The sequence below is a fragment of the Pseudochaenichthys georgianus genome, unplaced genomic scaffold, assembly GCF_902827115.2.
Source record: "Pseudochaenichthys georgianus unplaced genomic scaffold, fPseGeo1.2 scaffold_944_arrow_ctg1, whole genome shotgun sequence".
Taxonomy (NCBI): Eukaryota; Metazoa; Chordata; class Actinopteri; order Perciformes; family Channichthyidae; genus Pseudochaenichthys; species Pseudochaenichthys georgianus.
The window spans coordinates 19583-30570 of record NW_027263470.1 but is presented as its reverse complement, the minus strand read 5'-3'; the positions used below and the strand labels follow the sequence as shown (position 1 = coordinate 30570).

The following is a 10988-nucleotide window of genomic DNA, read 5'->3' as shown; positions in this document are numbered from 1 at the left end:
TGATATGGCACACACAGTACAACGGGCTGGTCGTTGATTAGGGTGAAGATGCTGGTTATTTAACACTTGTTGAGAGCTTCATATGTTGAATACTTAAAACGAAAGTTAGTTGTAATCAAATATAATCAATTATATTCTTGTGTAACCCACAATGAAAATGCTTCATATTTTAGGTTTTTCTATATTTACAGCATAAACAAAGCAAAGTGGTTTGTTTAGTTGAGTGTAAGACCTATAATGATTTATGCCCTAATCTCTGATAAGAGAGTAGGCAGTTCTTTCCTCTCCTCTCACAGCAGGGAGGGGGGCTCCGGACTTAAGGAGAAACACATTGAGGCCTCAAAAGGGTGGTTATGTCATAGTCATAGAATATGTCTAGTCATGTTTTGTTTTACACAAAACTTGGGAAGGTGTGTCTTATGCCAGAGCCAATAGAATATGTTGGTTGGGTATAGAGGAGGTGTTTGTGGGGTTTTCTATCCGGTTTTTTGAGCATAAAAAGACTGGCTTTTTGGGATTTCGGGGGGAGAGAGTGGGAAACCCCTGGTATACTCTCTCCTGGTAAGCTCTGTCCTTCAGAGCTGGGTTAATAGCTCTCGGTAAGGTTCTCTCAAACTTGGTAAATATCTCTTGATTTTCTTCATTGAAAGCTGAGTGAATTTCTTGGTTGAAATGCTGAGTGAATTTCTTTGTTTGCTGAGTGGAATGATTTGAGGGGGAGAGAGGGGGAAACCCCTGGTATACTCTCTCCCGGTAAGCTCTGACCCTCAGAGCTGGGTTAGATGGCTCTCGGTAAGTGGTTGCTGGAAGACGTTGCTAGAACTACCAGAATACATGATTAGACTTTTGCTGGAAGACGTTATTAGAACTACCAGAATACATGATTTGATGATTTGAATGAATATGAATTAAGATTTTAGATAAAAAATATAACCCCAGCATGATATGTTTTGTATGATTATAATGTGTTAAAAGGTAAAGACTCTGTATTGGTTTGGACCTACTTTTTCTTCAAATAAACTGATCTCACCTTTTGGATTGGGACAATAAAAGGGAAAATCTGTGCTCTCCTCTCCTGCTTCAAAGGTAAGACTGCACCCTGCCACACACACGTTTAGGTAGGAACACACCCCATTTACTGATACCAAAATCCTTCGGGATCGCTTAAACAGATTAAAAAGAGTTGTCTGAATAGAAACAGCAGTTAATTGAACCTGGTTCTTCGGGGAGTTAATAGAGGTGAGATCTTGCTGACGTTTGGTGGATCTGAGCCAAGCAGTAAACTTACATAGACTCAGTAACTTCGGTCAGGTCAATTAGTGAGGTCAGAGTAATTTACCGGAATAAATTAATCAGGACCTCACCTATACTCTAAACAATAGTTAAATTGCTCCTGCTGCCTTGAGCCAGCCATTCTTTCCTCCTCTCTGTGTCAGTGGGGAAACCTGACATTCATACTCCTTTCTCTGAGCGCTTGGAGCATCCCCAGGCAGCACAGCATTTATGTTCAGGTTCAAATTTGAGTCGGACTATTTAATGTTTTTTGAGCAGTGCATTGATAAAGAAAACCTTAAGGTTCATGCCTGTTTTGAAGAGTGCGGTTGAATGTTTGCATCAGCAAAGCCTTTCACTGTTGTATAGATTTTTTTTTTGTATACTTGCTTTGGTTTTTATATTTACTGTATTTGCTTTTTCGGTTCTGTTATCTTAATGATTGTTCTGTTATATGATAAATGTTGTAAATAATAAATGCTTTTTCTATCATTCTATGAAATGCAGTGCAACGTATCATTTGAAATATATGGACTATATGAGTATGCACAGAACTGACTAAATGAATAATCAATTAAAACAAATATTAAATAATATACTTAAATACACTATCATTTAAAACAAATATTAAATAATGAACTTAAATACACTAATATAGAATATATGAATTTGTATACCACATATTTAAATACATTCATGCATTTAATTAGTAGGAAGTTTTTATATTTAGTTTTTAAATTATATTTAGTCGAGTGCAGATTAATTATATTTAGTCAGTGCAGATTTGTATTTGTACTTATTGTAGTTGTCCAGCAGATGATGCTGTTTGTGTCATTAGGATATCCATACACCCCGCCCATCGGACGTCCAGCCCCGCCCACATCCGACCCCGCCCCATTCCGCGTTCCGCAGCCAGGGCCTATAGAACTTTTTGGCGTTGCAGTTACAACTCTCCGCCAGCAGATGGTGACAGTGCATCACATTAGCACATCATGTGAAGAACATGTTATTTTGTCTTCATACCGTGTCCATGCTCAGCTCTCTGAATATACTTTGCACATGTCTACACAGCCCAACTTCTGTGTAGACATGCAGTGGGAGTCACCGACTCACGAAGGAGACACGAGCAGGAGTTCTGATGTCACACACTGGTAGTTTAATACAAGCTTCGGCCGGAGAATTCACATCACAAGTCCCGCAGTCAAAGGCTCTGACTGCACGGGTGGTCAAATCTGATCCGCCTCGCATCTTGGCAGACCCTTTAACTAGTTTACCGAGAGCTGATCAGCATGTTGGGGGAAGGTATCCGTGAGCACCTGGAGACTGAATCACTCATCTGACGCTACGGCTCTTGTGACCGAGAGCTGACTGGTCATACAACTGGTAATGTCCGCAATAGCAAAGGGTTAGGGTTCGTAAAGTAAAGTTTGACCCCCGCAACATATGTGAAAACTCACCAAATTTCGCACGCATGTGTATAACGTAAAGTAAAGGTTCGGTCGTAAAACGTCAACAGGCCGAAAGGTCAAATATCTTGAGTAAAGACTAAATTAATCCCTCACAGCAATGTATTTTTTTTTGTATATTTAAATGTGGTTTTCATACTCGTCTTTGTTATTTTTGTAATGCTTAATAGTTTCTTTAAAATACTGTCTTTTTATTATCATTTTATGTTTGACCTAGTCTTACAACTTGTTTGCTTATGTTGTCTCTGTTTGCCTCACAGTCAAACAGAGAACATGGGTTGGATGAGGTCACAGAGGTAGGGGGGGGGGGGGGGGGGGGGTTGTTGAGGGCTTTGAAAGTGAAAAGTAATATTATAAAGTCATGCGGTGTTGATGGGGAGCCAGTGAGGTCATGGAGGATAGGGGTGATGTGGTCGGAGCGTCGGGTGGGAGGTCATGGAGGATAGGGGTGATGTGGTCGGGGTGGAGGTCATGGAGGGGTAGGGGTGATGTGGTCGGAGCGTCGGGTGGAGGTCATGGAGGATAGGGGTGATGTGGTCGGAGTGTCGGGTGGAGGTCATGGAGAATAGGGTGATGTGGTCGGAGCGTCGGGTGGAGGTCATGGAGGATAGGGGTGATGTGGTCGGAGCGTCGGGTGGAGGTCATGGAGGATAGGGGTGATGTGGTCGGAGCGTCGGGTGGAGGTCATGGAGGATAGGGGTGATGGTGGTTGGAGCGTCGGGTGGAGGTCATGGAGAATAGGGTGATTGTGGTCGGGTGGAGGTCATGGAGAATAGGGGTGATGTGGTCGGAGCGTCGGGTGGAGGTCATGGAGAATAGGGGTGATGTGGTTGGAGCGTCGGGTGGAGGTCATGGAGAATAGGGGTGATGTGGTCGGAGCGTCGGGTGGAGGTCATGGAGGATAGGGGTGATGTGGTCGGGTGGAGGTCATGGAGGATAGGGGTGATGTGGTTGGAGCGTCGGGTGGAGGTCATGGAGGATAGGGGGGATGTGGTCGGGTGGAGGTCATGGAGAATAGGGGTGATGTGGTTGGAGCGTCGGGTGGAGGTCATGGAGAATAGGGGTGATGTGGTCGGAGCGTCGGGTGGAGGTCATGGAGAATAGGGGTGATGTGGTCGGAGCGTCGGGTGGAGGTCATGGAGGATAGGGGTGATGTGGTTGGAGCGTCGGGTGGAGGTCATGGAGGATAGGGGGGATGTGGTCGGGTGGAGGTCATGGAGGATAGGGGGGATGTGGTCGGGTGGAGGTCATGGAGGATAGGGGTGATGTGGTCGGAGCGTCGGGTGGAGGTCATGGAGGATTCTGGGTAGTGTAGTGTCTTCGGCCATCCTAAACTGAACAAATATTTGTTTCTCCGAATCGAAGGGGAAAATTACAAAAGCATTGTACACAATTTAAACCAATCAATGTTGTGTAATCAACAAGGATACTCTGGTGTTTTTGAGTCGTGCAGATAGCACTGTGAAATCAATCCACAGTAAAGAGAATACTTACTTCCGGGTGTAAAATCCTGCGTTATCCAATGGGAATGGACGCTCACATTGCTCTCCGTCATACAATAAAGGGGACAGGATCAAATCGGAATATAATGTTCTTTTAAAAAAACGTTAACTAAAGGGAACAATCTATTGGACACAGCTGAAGCTCTGGCCTTCCTTAAAAACTAACTAATTTAATACAAATCACAGTTGTATTACCCACAATGCACTGTTTTTTGAGAACAACAATTCGTAACTAATGCACCATAATACATTCTGACGAAAAATAAAAATTATTATGAATACAAATAAAATAGAAGAAGCCTCCCGCGAGTTACTACAAGCTATAAAGTAGATTTTTAAAACGTTTTATAGTATAAAAGCTCACTGCAGGATGTGGTAGAAATGCGTGTGTGCACCACGACAAAGGAGCCTCATTCACTTTACATTGGGGTTGTTTGCGTGGTGCCGACACGCAAATGTAACAAAGTTCGTGACTCCACCATGCAATGCGGTGTTAAGGAGTCGTGGTGGAGTCACGCATTCTGGTGAGATCAGGTTGGTACAGAACTGTAAGAGACGGTGAGTACTATAAACAGAATTCGTTTTTTTCTGATGAAGGTTTGAGAATCTCTGTAAATCTTTATGTTGATGATTTTGAGATGTGTAACCCTCTTGGGACATCTCGAAAGACACACAAACGTTGTGGTGTATATTGGGTTTTGGGTAATTTGCCACCAGGTTCCCATTCAACACTAAACTCAATCTATTTAGCTGTTCTATGCAAATCTGATGATGTTAAGACCTATGGCTATGGAAAAGTGTTGGAGCCTCTCTTGCAAGACTTAAGCATATTAGAACAGCACGGTGTATTTATATCTCAGCTTGGTCAGTTTGTCAAAGGTTCTGTCCAGTGTGTTATAGCTGACAATCTTGGAGCCCATGGGCTCGGGGGATTTGTTCAGAGTTTTCCAGCTGGGTCAGTATGCAGGTTTTGTACTGGAGTCAAATCAGATTTTCAGACTAAGGATCAGGCTTGGACACAAAGGCCACATGACAGGGCACAAAGGCCACATGACAGGGCACAAAGGCCACATGACAGGGCACAAAGGCCACATGACAGGGCACAAAGGCCACATGACAGGGCACAAAGGCCACATGACAGGGCACAAAGGCCACATGACAGGGCACAAAGGCCACATGACCGGGCACAAAGGCCACATGACAGGGCACAAAGGCCACATTTTAATCATCAGTTCTTCCTCATTTCCCTCAATTGTTCATATTTGGTTTATTAAAATAATGATATTGTGGTCATTGTTAAAAAATGTCTGCTATTATTATGAGTATTATTATTTGTATAATGCGCTTTCTGCCTTCCTGTCATTCGGAGTTAGACCTTATTACTTAGTTAGTTTATATATACAGTCTATGATTCTGACACTAAACGCTTCGGGGGCCCCATCCTCTTTCGCTTGCTTCTCCTCGAGTCCATTTTCAGTTCTAGCGTGTAGACTAGACTAGAGCATAGATAGCCTTTGCATATAAAATGGAGAGGTTGAGTTTTATCCTTTATACATACAGTCTATGGTTTTATCACTAGCCGAGATGCACGTGACAGGCTCATGGCCAATCGTAGCACTTGAATGCTATGAAGGGGCGTGTCTTGCATAGTGCTCCAGCCGGATCTCGATTTTCAGCGCATTAACACTTTATTACGGTTTTAATATTTTAATTGTATATCAGTGAATATAAAGAAGTTGTGCTTTGTCAATTGAACAAGGAAGATGAAATACCTGATTCAAAACATCAAAACTATTGGTTTGAATCGTGTGAACAAGAAATGAGGATCAGGGTGCTAGGGCGCTAGTGCGCTCAGCGGCAGCACATCTTGAACTCCGCTGGGTGTCAGGGTTTGTGGACGGGCCGGGGCGCAGTAACGTAGTAGTAACGCCGCAGTAGTCAGGTGTTTGGTTATCATGACACTGCACACCAAAGTACTCAGTCTTATTGACGGAAGACAGACTTTTAAAAAAAAGAAAAAATTAATTGAATGGTTGGGAGAGCCGGACCGCAGCTATTTCCCATATGTCAACAAAAGGAGGAGGAAATGATCGTGGCGGTCGGGAACATGCAGGGATACAAACCGGAGGAGCCAGGCATGGGGGGGGGGGGCAGAGGCAGTGGGGGAAACTGGTAGGTTTCCGCCTGTCTGGGGAGTTTATATCCAGTGCACTTCGTTTGAATGGACAGCTAGCAAGCAGAGACAGTATATGTAGCCAGCATGGATGTAGCATGAATGCTTTGATTTGTATGTCCGGGACATTCATGTGGTTGGTTGTTGGTCGGGCTGCTCGCGTTGACTCCCCAAGCTCAAGACACGCCCACCGCCAAGGGGCAACGCACGCCGCCGTGTGTAGGGGCCGTAAGTCGTACATTTTTAGCATGGGTTTTAACGATGACTTCCTCTGTTTACTGATATGTAATGTTACAAAGATAAGTTCTTTATCAGGAAAAAAGGACTAGGAATTTACGATTTGTCTTTTGTAGGAAGTGCCGACGTAAAAAACACCGAGGGAAAACGACGAAGAAGTCAGTGAGGTCACTGTCCCTGTTTCAGAGGAGCACATTGTCCTTGTTCAGCTGGATGAAATACATTTACAGGTCATATGAATTCATCAATAATATCAGTCATTTCCTCAAAGCACAGCAAATGAATGCCTGTAAGTATTACGTTTATTTTAAGCATGTTGACTGTTGTTTAACATTACCGATATCTAAATGCTCATTTCAGTTAGCGCGTCAATAACGTTATCCATTATATGTTAGCATTGAGCTAGCGGACTAAGCGCTAGTTATTTGGCAATTCACAACGCAGGCTGCTTGGAGGTGTGGCGGGGCACAATGGCGCCGCTTTCACACACCAAGCCCCCAGGAAGTGCGCCGGACTCTGAGGAGAACACTCAAGATTTATTTCCCTCGGCATTATGAACGCGCATCCAACCCACGGGACCGCGCCGCCCGGCACCTTCATGTTACGTGTTCTGTATGCGTTGTACCCTTAACCATATACTGTATATATAAAGGTTTTACCTTTACCCATGGATGCACAATAAGAACGGACGTATCGCTTTACCGTTCGGGTGTTCAGAGCAGAGCTCCCTGTTGGAGCGGCAGAGCGTGATGTGAACAGAAAAATGTTTCTGTCGCAATATTATTTAAGGAATCGTTGAGCTAGCTAACTAGCATACATTGTCACTATCTGCTAACATTAGCTTTAGCTTTCATTTTCTAATAGTTTTTCTCATAGGCTATAAACAGAATAGATCTTGTACTTGAGTAAAAGTAGAAGTACTCAGATATTGTACTTGAGTAAAACAGAAGTACTCAGATATTGCACTTGACTATAAGTACTCAGATCTTGTATTAGAGTAAAGGTAGAAGTACCAGAGTGTACGAATACTTTGTTACAGTAAAAGTCCTGCATTCAAAATGTTCCTCAACAAGAAAATGGCTTCAGAATGTTACAATGTGTGATTATTCTAATAGCTTAACATGTGTAGATGCTCGGATACAGGGAAACTTGATAGATATAATTAATTCGCAACATTAAAATATTCTGTTTCATCTTGAGTAATAACAAATGTCTAATGTGAATTATATAATTATACATTAGCCACTGGTGCTGAATGCGTTCTTCTTCATATGCTTTTGTTCATATTTAGTAATTCTATATTGATCTTTAACAGATTTCCCCAGGGACTGCAGCTAAGGCAAGTCGACATGCTGCAGGACGGCGTGGCAGGAAGCAGTCGCACGCTGTCAACAATGTGGCTGAAGTTGAGGAAGGTCTGCAAGAGTGCAATCAAGAGGAGAGAAAGGAGGGGAAAGCAGAGACTTGGAGGACCAAACGAATTTGTCATGCTGGACGAAAGCAGCTTCTACCACAAAAGGAAGGTGTGTATAAACGACAGAGCCTTAGCCTTTGGCCTCACTAAAACTAAAACCTTTGTTTTTCAAGGTGAAATAACAACATATCTTTTAGGGTTGCCAGAAACTGACCATGATCAAAATCGATTATTCGGCAGCCCTGACGAATAATAATCGATCGGTCGGGGTGTAGCGTGCTGCAGCAGCAGTCTGCTCTGCACGCAGGCTTCCTCCAAGTCTACAGTAAAACAAACTGGTGGTGTGACCAATGACCATTTACAATTATTAATACTATTACTATTATTAGCATATATATATTTATATATATTTTGGTTGAAACTAAGCCAGAAAAAAAAAACATAAATAAAAAAAAAATCGATTTTTAAAAATAATATTCGATTATGGAGACTGTAGCGAATAATCGAATAATCGCTGGCATCCCTAATATCTTTTAAGGTCAGAGATTAACAAATGAATGAGCAAAGTAATGTCATTTTATAATTGTGTCATTTCACACCCTTGTGACTGGCGAGATAAAGTATACATTGGAGAGAGCCAGCTCCACAGTGTATACACAGTCACATAACAGAAGCTAAGCATGATCTCATCCAATCAGATCATTAAGGAAATAAATCCTTATTCTTTCTTTGTATTACTAACATTTTAAAAGTGCATAATCTTATTTATATATCATCTAATTCCAATATATATCTTACATTTTCATGTTTCTTGCAGCAAAATAAGCAAACTTTAACTTAATAAAATTAAACAGCCTTTCTGTTTGTACCACGACATTTTAATTAGTTTCTCTTCTTTTTTGAGAAAGGAAGTGAATATTTTTAAATTGTAAAAGAAAGCAAATAAACACATTTCACTTTGTTTATCAATTGAAATGCCTGATGTTGATTTTTATATAACTGTGTTGTCCTTTTTCACTGCTTTATGGTAGGTAGGGGAAGGTTCGGTCCTACGTGGAGGAGGAGAAAATAGGGTCTTTGGGCATCAGAGGAAAAAGGAGAAGACCTATCCGGAGGCCGGTGAAACAAAGATCACGGCGCCACTTAATTCCTCTGGTCACAAAATACGTTCGCCAAGGGACCACGGTGATAACGGACATGTGGAGGGCAGACACCACCGCAATCGCAGAAAGTGGCTTTGTCCATTTCTCTGTGAACCACAGCCGGTCATTTGTGAACCCAGACACAGGAGCCCACACCCAAAACATTGAGCGGGCTTGGTCAACGTACAAGTCCCAGGTCTGGAGACTGCGAGGATTGCTGCATGACATACGCCACTTTCGCAAGTTCTGATGCAACCTCGTTTTCATTATTAGTGTCCTTTGGATTGTTGTTTAAATAAAAATGTAAACTTGAGTGCACAGGGTTTGTTTGTTTGTTTGTCTATCATTAGGCAATGGCGAGCCGTGACTTTTATACCTAGGCCCTCTGACCCCCCTTCCCTCTAGAAAAAGAAGAAGAGATATTACGTCACAGCGTATACTTCAGCGGAATATCAAAACAGTGGCCCGGGGTGCAAAACGCATCAATGACAGCGACCCCCTACCACACAGAACAACACCATTTATATAAACACCTATCATGACAGGGCGCCCACAGCCAAGTAGCAATTACAAATGAATTAAGTCGGCACGGCAACCCACATTGAAAATGACTTAGGCCTACCTTTATGATAAATCACTGAAACACAAAGTCCATCCTCCTGTCCTCTTGGATGAAGCACTTGATGGTCGTGCAGCTGATCCTTTGCCACTCCAGTTTATCATTGTAACTCAATCTTGAAAATGACTCAGTTAATAATTTCGCAACGATGTCATCACTATCACTGACATGAGCCATCATGAACGAACCTATGCTAATTATAAATCTATCGATCATAAATCTATCAATTAGATTTATGATTCGAAAATAATAAAAGTAGGGTAGACATGTGGATATTATCCGGCTGAACAAAACGTACATTTATCTAACAGGTTCGTTCTCCACAGATCTTATTTCGAGCTATTTTCCAAAATCCTATGGAGAAATCCCGCTGCTTTCTGTCGAGGGAATCCGAGCGAAGCTTACTTCCGGGTTTTAGGACGCGTCACTGCGCCCCTTGCATAGACCCGTTCTTATTATACATCCATGCATAGACCTCACAGCGGGCGGAACGTGTCATATATTCCGCAAAAATAAAGCCCGCCCATTTAGAGGGAAGATATGATTGGTCAATTGTCATTTGACATTACTCTCTCGTTGAGGTACTATAGCGGGCCCTCTGTGAATGTAGAGAGGGACCAACAAGCTCTCCCGTCTTCACAGTCGCAGAGACGGCATTTAACCCTTCACATTCCAACAGAAACTGAACAGGCAGATTCGAAGGATTTATTTCTTTGGAAATATTATTTTAAATACAATTAAATCAAGTTATGTTGGTAAAACTAATGAAAAATGTAACAATAAAAAAATATTTTAAAAGATATTTAAAAAAAAACGTTTTTTTTTATGTTTTCAAATATTATTTTTTAGAATATCTTAGGCCCTCACAGAGGGCCTAGAGGGCCCTGACGGCTCGCCACTGTCATTAGGTAATGGGTAACTACTGTTTGTGATGCATTACTTTACTTGAGGGGACACACACTGCTTAACGAATGGTTAAGTAGGCATTAGGTAATGGGTAACTACCGTTTTTGTTTGCGTTCCTTGAGTTCACCGTACCCACACGGCCTAAGTAATGGTAATGTCAATCGGATCCACCTCCACCAGGTGATCCAGGGTGGGACCCAAGCCAGCCGAAGATGGCAGGTTTAAATGTGCCCTGCTGCAGCGGACCATTGCTTCAA

At 42.5% G+C, this 10988-nt stretch overlaps 1 long non-coding RNA gene across 3 annotated transcripts; it reads left to right on the top strand.

Annotated features, from left to right (window-relative positions):
* Positions 1 to 2288: 2288 nt before the first annotated feature.
* Positions 2289 to 9519, top strand: LOC139433679 (uncharacterized). Of its 3 annotated transcripts, none has more exons than XR_011643068.1 (4): positions 2289 to 2655; positions 6767 to 6880; positions 7966 to 8173; positions 9096 to 9519. It is a non-coding gene; the product is annotated as an uncharacterized lncRNA (long non-coding RNA). The 3 variants fall into 3 exon arrangements; XR_011643070.1 differs by having other exon boundaries at positions 6767 to 6939; XR_011643069.1 differs by lacking the exon at positions 6767 to 6880.
* Positions 9520 to 10988: the final 1469 nt, after the last annotated feature.